The 12,425-nt window shown below is 39.7% G+C and overlaps 1 protein-coding gene across 1 annotated transcript in view; it reads right to left on the reverse strand.

Annotated features, from left to right (window-relative positions):
* SYN3 (synapsin III) overlaps positions 1 to 12,425 on the reverse strand; it is a 694,683-nt gene that overhangs the window by 223,772 nt on the left and 458,486 nt on the right. The window lies entirely within an intron of this gene.

Below are 12,425 nucleotides of genomic sequence, written 5' to 3' on the forward strand. Positions count from 1 at the left end.
AAGATACTAAACTGCAAATTAGAGAGATATGTGACAGGGTTTGGCAGATGAAGCCTGCCATGTACTCTTTCAGTTTTCAGGACTGGAAAAAAAATCACAATTTTTATACTTAAAGGGATATGAAACCCAAAATTATTCTTTCATAATTCAGATAGAGCACACAATTTTAAACAACTTTCTTTACTTCTGTTATCTAATTTGCTTAATTCCCTTGGTATTCCTTAATTGAAGGAGCAGTAATGCACTACTGGGAGCTAGCTGAAAGTCAATGGCAAGATGCATATAAGTGTAGCCCCAATCAGCAGCTTCTGAGTCTACCTAGGTGTACTTTTCAACAAGGGATACAAAGAGTACAAAACAAAATAGATAATAGAAATAAATTGGAAAGTTATTTAAAATCGCATGCTCTATCTGAATCATGAAAGAAAAATATTGTGTTTCATGTCCCTTTAAATTACAGGAAAGCGGACAAAACAAATAATGAAAGTATATTGCAAAGTTGTTTTACCATGCATTATTAAAGGGACATTAAACACTAAATACTTTATATTTACTCTATACAATTATAGTATTTAGGTTATTCCCCACCTCCCTCTAGTAATGGGTGCCACTATGTTGAAATCTATCTTTCACTACATTCTAATGTGGATAATATGTTTGCACATGTGCAGCAATTCTTCTTCAGATACCTGCAGTGTAACCTAGGTTCCAAAATGGGAGCTCCCATGATTAGATGTATTTATTTTTTAGGGTCCCTTTAAGCATCTCATATTACAATCTTAAAGTGTTTAATTACCATCCATTTAACTTTTTTTAAAGAAACTAGCTATACTGTGCTACCTGAATGGTTCACATCAGTTGGAGATGTTTTTTTACTATTGTAAAAACTTTTCATAATGACTTCCTCTCAGACATTGTGTAGGGTGGGGTGAAATTGTAAGTACTGTCTTCTCTTGTGCATCTGTAGGTATCATAACTATATGATTATGTGAGCATGTCCTAGACGTGTCCTTCAATATCTTTTATGACATTCCAGTGTAGTTGCTCATTTATGCAGGATATACCAGTGAGCCAAAACTGTTATTGTAATTAGTTTCAGATGCTTCTCTGGCTTAAAATGTTATTGTCAGAAATTCCAGCATTTTCAGTTTACAGGAAAATAGAAATGAAAGTAAGCCAGGATAATTGGTATTTAAAAAGCTAATTTCTTACTATACCACCAGTCTTAAATGTACAGGTCTCTACTCATAACACAGAAAGTACAGAGAAACACACTCATATGCGCGCACACACGCATATATTAGGTTTGCCACCCAGCCAATATGTTACTGACATAACCTTACTGACATGACCAGTATATTTAGGGTTCAGGTCAAAGTTGGAAATAAATATTAAATATATAAATAAAGATACAAACACATGTACATATACACACACGCATATGCATAAACGGACTTGCACACACATATATATACACACTCACACACACACATATATATATATAATGATACACAAATAAACACTCACTGTATCCACTTGCATGTACATGCTACACAGCACTCACACACGCATATTCACACACACATATGCACACGTATACACACACATATTCATACACATACATACGCACACGTATACACACACACACAGATGCATATTAAGGTATGCAGACACATACAGTACATATACACATATGCATAAACATACAGTAAATGTACCCACTCATATGAACACACATTTATGCATACATATGTCCACACTATATCCCACACACACATATACACACACACAAACATATGCATATGCAGACATGTGCGCACTTACATATACACATATCCATAATCACACACTAAACGTACGCACTTATATGCACACACACACATATACACACACACACACACAAACATACACACACACATATGCATATGCAGACATGTGCACACTTACATATACACATATCCATAATCACACACTAAACGTGCGCACTTATATGCACACACACACAGATACATACATGTGAGGTTTGGAAATTGATGATATTGATCAATGAAAAAAGTTGTAAAAATGTCCATGTTAAAAAGAAGACTTTTTAAAGAGGGGTTTGAGAGATTTTTTTTTATAACTTTAAGAACGTGAACTTTTTGAGAGATGTTGTTGTCTCCATTGTTTCAGTAGTACACAGCTTGTACAATTGAAGAAACTTAAGCACTAATTATATTTTATAAGCAGAGTAATGAGGTTATTCCCCACAGACTCAGCTCCAGAACGAATGAAATGGGGGGGCATTTTTTTTTCACGAGGGGGCACGCATTTTTTACAAAGCATGTATGAGAGTCAAAATAAGAGCAAAGTGAGGGGACATCCCTTACAAAAGAAAAAAAATAATGCTACACTGACAGTGTAATTACCACTCAGTGACATCGGCCATTCTACTCAAATACACTCGCAACAGAAGCATCTGACAGAAGCACTTTTAATCCATACTGCACTGAGACTATAGTGGCTATATCAAGCAAATGCATATAGAGAGTAAACGTAATCAGCTGGTAATATTAGTAAACAACATAAAATATGCGTGGCGTGAAGATATGTTAGCATCAGGAAATCACACGATTTGCCTGTACAAGGTTGTGAGTGACCCGCTATACCAGTCACAGGCTCAGAGCAAATGCTGCCCTCCTGCCCGTTGGGCATATAATGCGGGCACAGAGCAGGGCCAGAGCTCGGTTAACACTGTATAATATGGTAAATAGAAAAGCTTGGGACTTAAAGTGATACAGCAACTGGTGTGCTCCTCTGAGGGCCGCCATGTTTATGTAAAGTGGAAGCATTCCCTTAGTTAGTGTGCTGCTGCTGTGGCATGAGAAGGGCTCCTTCCCCTACTGCTTGTTTTGCTGGCCCAGTGCAGGCATTGGACTGTAACTTAAGCACGACACGCATATGGGCTGGACAAGAGGTTGGCATTGTATAAGGAACCACCTATTGTGTATGACTGGTATAGATAGACACGCTATGCTGGGAACACCTACTGCGTGTGACTGGTTTAGATAGACATGCTATGCTGGGAACACCTACTGTGTGTGACTGGTATAGATAGACATGCTATGCTGGGAACACCTACTGCGTGTGACTGGTTTAGATAGACACGCTATGCTGGGAACACCTACTGCGTGTGACTGGTATAGATAGACACGCTATGCTGGGAACACCTACTGCGTGTGACTGGTATAGATAGACACGCTATGCTGGGAACACCTACTGTGTGTGACTGGTATAGATAGACATGCTATGCTGGGAACACCTACTGCGTGTGACTGTTATAGATAGACACGCTATGCTGGGAACACCTACTGTGTGTGACTGGTATAGATAGACATGCTATGCTGGGAACACCTACTGCGTGTGACTGGTTTAGATAGACACGCTATGCTGGGAACACCTACTGCGTGTGACTGGTATAGATAGACACGCTATGCTGGGAACACCTACTGCGTGTGACTGGTATAGATAGACACGCTATGCTGGGAACACCTACTGCGTGTGACTGGTATAGATAGACACGCTATGCTGGGAACACCTACTGTGTGTGACTGGTATAGATAGACACGCTATGCTGGGAACACCTACTGCGTGTGACTGGTATAGATAGACACGCTATTCTGGGAACACCTACTGCGTGTGACTGGTATAGATAGACACGCTATGCTGGGAACACCTACTGCGTGTGACTGGTATAGATAGACACGCTATGCTGGGAACACCTATTGCGTGTGACTGGTATAGATAGACACGCTATGCTGGGAACACCTACTGTGTGTGACTGGTATAGATAGACATGCTATGCTGGGAACACCGACTGTGTGTGACTGGTATAGATAGACATGCTATGCTGGGAACACCTACTGAGTGTGACTGCTATATACACACTATAATGGGAACACCTACTGTGTGTGACTGGTATAGATAGACACGCTAAGCTGGGAACACCTACTGTGTGTGACTGGTATAGATAGACACGCTATGCTGGGAACAACTACTGCGTGTGACTGGTATAGATAGACACGCTATGCTGGGAACACCTACTGCGTGTGACTGGTATAGATAGACACGCTATACTGGGAACACCTACTGTGTGTGACTGGTATAGATAGACACGCTATGCTGGGAACACCTACTGTGTGTGACTGGTATAGATAGACACGCTATGCTGGGAACACCTACTGTGTGTGACTGGTATAGATAGACACGCTATGCTGGGAACACCTACTGCGTGTGACTGGTATAGATAGACACTCTATGCTGGGAACACCTACTGTGTGTGACTGGTATAGATAGACACGCTATGCTGGGAACACCTACTGTGTGTGACTGGTATAGATAGACACGCTATGCTGGGAACACCTACTGTGTGTGACTGGTATAGATAGACATGCTATGCTGGGAACAACTACTGCGTGTGACTGGTATAGATAGACACGCTATGCTGGGAACACCTACTGTGTGTGACTGGTATAGATAGACACGCTATACTGGGAACACCTACTGCGTGTGACTGGTATAGATAGACACGCTATGCTGGGATCACCTACTGTGTGTGACTGGTATAGATAGACACGCTATGCTGGGAACAACTACTGCGTGTGACTGGTATAGATAGACACGCTATGCTGGGAACACCTACTGTGTGTGACTGGTATAGATAGACACGCTATACTGAGAACACCTACTGCGTGTGACTGGTATAGATAGACACGCTATGCTGGGAACACCTACTGTGTGTGACTGGTATAGATAGACACGCTATGCTGGGAACACCTACTGTGTGTGACTGCTATATACACACTATAATGGAAATACCCACACCATGATTGATATGTACCCAATTTGCTGAGTGGTTGCTGGTATCATTTGTGAACTGTTCCCATTGAGTGACTGGTTTACAAAGTTTTTTGAGAATGTTTATTATTCGGGGCTGGTGTCATAGCTACCCTAGGTGAAGGCGCATTGCGTGTAAGTGATTTATTCTATACAGTCCCCCTGTAAGAGCCTGGTTTGCACACACTGTGCAGGGAACAGTTTCTGTGTGTTGCTTGTAAAAGGTCAGCATCATTCCACTGAGAAAGTGATACACACACAATATGCTGTGTGATTACCCACTTGGTGTGACTGATATCATAACTAGGGTTACCACCTTTCCAGAATTATGACACACTTACTTATACAATAACAAAATAATTTTTTTGAGGGGGCACAGCATTCCATTTGGGCAGAATTGCCCGTCAATGCCCCCCTTGGAGCCAACCCTGATTCCCCACCTCCCTCTAAAAAACACCATGTTGAAATTCAGTTTTCACCACCTTCCACTGCTGACATGTGTCTGTATTTGTGCAGCAACTCTCCTAACCTACGTTCCTAAATTCATGAAATGTATTTAGGAAAAGATTACAAGTGGAGCGCGTGATAAATAACCAGCCATTACAAGCGCTTATAAAATTTTATAAATATCCACCAAATGCCCCCATAATCAAGTGTAATATACTTTATTTAAAAATAAAGATAGTGGCGTCTTTATTTTATTAATAAAATAGCTGCAAAAAGCAGTTATGAGGGTTTGAAATTGGCGGGAGTGGGGTGTTAGAAAAAAACGGCACTGAAAGTGCCTTTACATTGCGGTCTATAGGAGCTGTGTGTTCCCTGTAAATAAATATGTATATGCTTATACACATATATATTTATGTGTTAAAGGGGCAGTCTAGTCAAAATTAAACTATCATGATTCAGATTGGGCATAACATTTTAAACAACTTTCCAATTCACGTTTATCATCAAATTTGCTTTGTTCTTTTGGTCTTCTTAGTTGAAAGCTAAACCTAGGTAGACTCATATGCTAATTTCTAAGCCCTTGAAGTCCGCCCCTTACCTCAATGCATTTGAAAGTGTTTTACAGCTAGAGGGCATTAGTTCATGTGTAGCCATATAGATAACTTTGTTCTCACACCTGTGGACTTACTAATGAGAGGGCACTGATTGGCTAAAATGCAAGTCTGTCAAAAGAACTGAAATAAGGGGGCAGTCTGCAGAGGCTTAGATACAAGGTAATCACAAAGGCACAAAGTATATTAATATAACCGTGTTGGTTATGCAAAACTGGGGAAAGGGTAATAAAGGGATTATCTATCTTTTTAAACAATAAACATTCTAGAGTAGACTGTCCCTTTTATATGTGTATACACATAGTCATATACATATATATTTACAATTTGCTGCCATCGCTGCACAACTTACTCCCTTCGCTGCACTAGTTCTTATGTCATGTCTCATCGTGAAAGCAATATTTAGTGCTCCACTTGTAATCTGGCCCTTAGTTTTTAATGTCCCTTTAATGCAAAATGTATTTTAATATTTCAAAAGCCATAGTTGGATGCATATTTGCATTCTTCCGGTGGTCTCTCATGCTGTTACTTTCCCTTTCTAGCGAAGTCTCTATGGACCATTTAACGCATGGTGGGAAATGCTATTTTTGACATACATTAAATGGTTTAAGAAATATTATCTCCCACTAGGGAGTATCTGCTCCTATTAGCCCACACTGAGTTGAATGGGAACATCTGACGTCTTCGTATTGTGAGGAGGATTCAGGGCAAGGGCCAGCATGACGAATGAGCAACAAATGTTCTAAAATTAGCTCAGAAAAAAGGAAACACACGGCAATTCCAAGATTATATGTACAAATAAATCCAACTTCCCCCTCCTTAGTAATCATTTACTGAAACACAAAACTGATACCATTTAGTTCAACCCAGAAAATGAACTTTGAGATGCAGCTAAAAACAACAAAATGGCAATAACACAGATTGATTGTTTTTTAGAACATAGAAGAGCTATGCAAAATAGGTGGTGTAAAATAAAACTTTGAGTCTTTTTTGTTATGAGTCTGCGTTTAAATCATTCAGTTTAAAGATATATAAGACATTCTGTTTTATTGTGGTAATAAAGAAGTGCTAAGCAATGGGGTATAAATATAAATCATTGCAGGGGGGCAAAGGATGAACTTTTACTTTGAAGTAGTTGCTAGGAGACACCTGCTCTAGTTTCAGTCAGTTTGTTGCCCATGCTCACTCTTAGTAGGCAACTTTTTACAAAATCAGGTGACCGTTGAATGTAAGTTTTGTTTAATGGTAGATACAGAAAGAGAAAGTTAGTGTAGGGCCCAGTATAGGCCTGGAGTAGGCTAAGGGTTAAGGCTGTAGGAAAGTGGGATAGGAGATAGAGGGTTGGTTCTAGGTGCAACAATGTTGCAGGTTAGGGAAGGCCCCTCCTTACCAGGTAAAAAGCTGATGCTTCCCTTCCAACTTCCTCTTCTCCATCTGATCCTGGCTGAGAAGTGTTTTCCCTCCCTCCCGAACCCCCTTTTGTCCATGGCGGCTCACATGCGAATGGCAGGGCTATGGCTAATCAACCTAGGCCTGGATAAGTCCATAGCGGTAAGGTTTAGTATCTCCCATCTCCGACTATTCGGTTTGAGCGGCTTGGTAGGGGAGAATCCTTATCTCAGGTGGAGATCCAAGTACACTCTGTCGGCGGGAGGTCTCGGCCCTGTTGCGCAGGAAAAGGTCGCAAGGGGTGAGTGATGACCAGAAAGGGGAGGGGCGGTAGGCCTCATGTGCACGTGAGGTAACCCCCCTCTCTCCCCATTGGGGGATGGTCACGTGATCTCTGCAACCCCTCAGCATCATTTCCTTTTGAGCAGAGGCCCCCTCTGCTGCTGTTTCCATTGGGCCATTGATCCTTGCTGTTCTGGGCTTCATTTATCTTGTTGCCGCCATATTGTTTCTGTTGGCTGAAAAGTATTTAATAAAGTTAAAAAAGTTTAATAAAAAATTTGACCTGTGACGGTCAAAATGTTACCCACTACAAAGTTGTCTGTCTTTAATTTATTATTATGCACATGCTTATATGTTATAGTTATGTAAGTTGAGTTGAGTGTGTATCCCCTTCTCTCCTGGAAACGCACCGATAAGCATTTAATCCCTTAGCTCTCTACCAGGAATGAACTACAGCTCAGTAGCTTGTTGTATAGTAAGTCACCACCTAGGAGCACACAGCAGAGAACTTTCCTGAATTATATCAGCCTAATACCCCCAAACAGGGTGAGTCCAGACCCGAAATACCAGGCAATTCTTCTCTGAACAAGAAACATGGGAACCTCAGATGATTGTTTCGACCTTTTCTGGGCCTCGTCCGTGAGGTGCAGCCATATCCCTCTAAACACAGTGGGCAGGAAGTCCACGTCTGGTTTCTCCCATCACCCTTAGGAAGACTTCCCGAGGGTCATTATACAAGATTGGCTAATGGTAGCTCCTTTATGAAACTAAGAAACTGCAATGAACCTGATCGTATTAGGATTAGGAAACGGAGGCATTGGGGCCGATACGGAGATTGTTAAATCGGCCCAATTGGCCGCACTGAGAATTTTCAAGTGCTAGATTTGAAAGAATGAAAGTAAGTTATTTGCTGTTTTTCAACATAATCTATCCTTTTTGTGATTACTTTGATTTAACATTTTTTTTTCATATTGCAGTCATATTCCTTTAAATGTGTTCACATCTCAAAGCTGGAGCCATTCATCCTAAGGTGACCACATTTCTCAGACCCAAATCTAGGACACCTCATAAATGTTGAGGAGTTAAAAACATTTTTTTAAAAATTTATACAGGTACATGAAAATAGTTTACCTACAATGAAAGCCAATAGTAACTATTCTGCTAAGATAAAACTTTGTATTAACCCTAAACACAAATCACCTACCTCTTTATCCCAGCACAGGGTGTAGCTATAAATGTTCCAGTCACAAACACATATCACCTGCCTCTGTATGCCAGCACATGCTGTATTATGTGTACCTGCATATTTGATTTAAGTTAAAGAATACTGAAATATTAAAGGGATAGGACAGTCAAAATTAAACTTTTAAAATCACTTCTATTTTTAAATGTGCTTTTTTTCTCTTGATATCCATTATTGAACATTAATACGCACATATCCTATGCTAGTCGGAGCTAGCTGCTGATTGATGCCTGCACACATTTGTCTCTTGTGATTGGCTAACTAGATGTGTTCAGCTAACTGCCAGTAGTGCGATGCTGTTCCTTCAGCAAAGGATAACAAAAGAATGAAGCATATTTGATAATAAAAGTAAATTTGAAGGTTTAAAATTGTATGTTTTATCCAAATTATGAATTAAATTTTTGGAGTTTCCTGTCCCTTTAACAAATATTTAGTTTATCTGTCATGTTTATAGTTTTGTAGGTGAAGAAGCACCTCAAACAGAGGCTTAAGTATATTTAAATCAGTGACGTGCAGTGATGTCAGAGGATGGTGAGGCAGTGGCTAGGATACGCCTTCATTCTTTAGATATCCTTTGTTGAAGAAATAGCAATGCACATGGGTGAGCCAATCACATAAGGTATCTATGTGCAGCCACCAATCAGCAGCTACTGAGCATATTTAGATATGATTTTCAACAAAGGACATCAAAAGAATAAAGAAAATTAGATATTAGATGTTAATTGGAAAGTTATTTAAATTTGCATATGGGTTTCATATGGGTTTCATGTCCCTTTAAATGGTGTCTTGGAAAACTGGTCAACTTAGTAAACATCTGATTTTAGTATAAAAGGATTGTAACAGAAACTCTTGCCAGATAACACAATGCTTGCTCTGATTATGAGATCTAGAAATCCATGCCCATTAAAATATGTTTAAAACATACTTTTTACTTTAATGCTGCAAATTATGCTTATAGATTCTTTCATTACATAAGGGATGAGAGTCAGAGGGGGAGGAAGAGAGACAAAGAGAGAAAGAGACCATGGGGGAGAACAACACATATGGAGAGAGATGGATAGAGACACACACACACACAAGGGGGGGGGGGACCACTGCATTTTAAGTAATAAAACAGCAGAGCTACAGAGAGTTCAGAAAATTAGTCTATAATTTAGTGTGAAGTACAGAGGCAAGCTGCTAAGTTAGTGGGTGTAAAGTTTGAGTAAACAAAATACAAAAACGACCCTGCTATAAAAGAGTAAACAAACACTAAACCACATTCATTAAATTATCATTTTAACTAACAGAATCTTTCAGTTAAATCTTACTTTAATAAGATGTGGGTGAAACACTGCTCTCTGTGCCTCTCTCCTGCTCTGTAAGGATTCAGGAAGTGACAGTGGCACATTCCACTGCACTTAGAGGGGAAGAACAGAACTCTCTTTTTCACTTTAGCAAAGCTAGCAGGTTCACAGGACAGCAACAAAATATATGAAAGTTGTTTTTTTGCGTTTTTGTTTTGTTTTATATGATTTAACATCCAGCCCCAACCCTAAGTTCCACTTACTAATGCCTCTCACTGGATTGGTTCAGCCCAAATAGGACTGCCTCAAATAAGCAGTTAATGAGCCATGCAATGATCTTAACCACTTGCATCCAGTAGATGGCGCAGCATGTTGTGTAATGGTGGGCAGACCTGATTGTGCCTCTTCATTGCACAACATATAGCTGTGAGAAAAAAAAATGCTGGGGGAAAAAATTTACAATTTTTTTTTTAAAGCCAATAAAAAAAATATATTTGTGCCCATATGAGAGGTGAAGCACTGCCTCACCTGCCTCTAGTGACTGCACATCACTGATTTAAATAGAGCATTCAACCCTGATATTGGGTGTCAGGTTATATCACAAGAGTAGTTAAAAATAATTAAATTGAAACAGTTTCCTAGTATAAGAGACAATGTGAAGAATAATAGTGCTGATAAAAAATGACTATATGTAAAACAATTGTATTAGTTGAGTGGTTTAGCAAGTGTTGCTAAAGTGTGTATCAATATAGCCAATGTTGCTGAAATATATAGCAATATAGCAGGTATTGCTAGAGTGTATAGCAATGTGTGTTGTGATTACAAAGTTACAGCTTTAACTGCGACTGGGTTATACACAATGGTAGAACAGCTTAGGCATTAAAAATATATTTAATAAAATATGATTTTAGGAAAATGATACTAATAACATATAACATTGATGGAGTTAAACACTGATAATAAACAGATATGAACAAATACTGATAAGATTGTATATTAGAACCTAGGGTACAGGGGCCCTTTATGTTAATGTATTTAATATTGTGCAGTAATGCTAATAGGTGGCATGTGTTCAATTTACCTGTGCTCCAAAACCATAAAGAGTATAGTGAACATGTGCGTTGGGTTATAGATATGGCTATTTTTTTTATTAGTGTAAATGTCCTTGCTCTTTATTCATTTTTAAGCTTTAAGTAATTGAGCAGGTAGCGCTTCTATCTGTTTACTGATGTGACCTTTCTAACACCATTCAATATGGAGTAATGCCAGTGTGTTGTACTATTCTAAAACTTTTTGTGTGCTTGTTAATAATTCTAAGGGGTCCATTTATCATTGTGCGGAACGACATGATCCGCTATAGCGAACCATGTCCGCCGCTCATAGATAAATGCCGACAGCATACACTCTCTGCATTTATCATTGCACCAGCAGTTCTTGTGAACTGCTGGTGCAACGCCACCCCCTTCAGATTCGCGGCCAATCGGCCACCAGCAGGGGGTGTCAATCAACCCGACCGTATTAGATCGGGTTGATTTTCAGCGATTTCTGTCCGCCACCTCAGAGCAGGCAGACAGGTTATGGAGCAGCGGTCTACCGCTGCTTCATAACTTGTGTTTCTGGCGAGTCTGAAGGCTCGCCAGAAACACGGGGCATCAAGCTCCGTTCAGAGCTTGATAAATAGACCCCTAAAGCTGTTGTCTGGGGTTTATCAAGTCATTTTAATTTTGGAATTTGATAAGTGAAAAATAACCCTGTAAATGTGTTGTGGGGACTAACAAACTGATAATGAATAAAGTGCTGCCCATAAACAATGACAACGGCTGATAGTGATTTTATTGGCATCAAAAAGGGCTCATCTGCAGCCATTAACATGCTAATTATCAGCCCCATAGTCTGTAATGTGAGAAATTACACGCTAAAACATGAGAACATGTAACTTGTAGTATAATCTCTAAATCCTTTGATTGCAAGTAACAGACATGTAGGAGTAAAGTGATCCTATGGACTACAGAAGACACACATAGGCCATAAATGGGTTAAATCGATGATGCAGAATAATTTGGGCATGATGGTAATGTTACAGCTGCCAAAATATCACAACAGCTATGTTGTGGTGGCTGCAGCAATGTTATCTGCCAGAAATATGGAAGGCAATAAAGTCGTACCGACCCCCTGAATGCCAGCGAGGTCTACAACATGAGTTTACTGATGGTCAATCTGTTTACTAATCCTATCCCTAAACTCTTATCCTAACCCTGCCCCCCTTTATTCTAACTTTAATCCTGACCCCCT

This window comes from Bombina bombina, chromosome 6 (genome assembly GCF_027579735.1).
Source record: "Bombina bombina isolate aBomBom1 chromosome 6, aBomBom1.pri, whole genome shotgun sequence".
In the NCBI taxonomy this organism is placed as follows: Eukaryota; Metazoa; Chordata; class Amphibia; order Anura; family Bombinatoridae; genus Bombina; species Bombina bombina.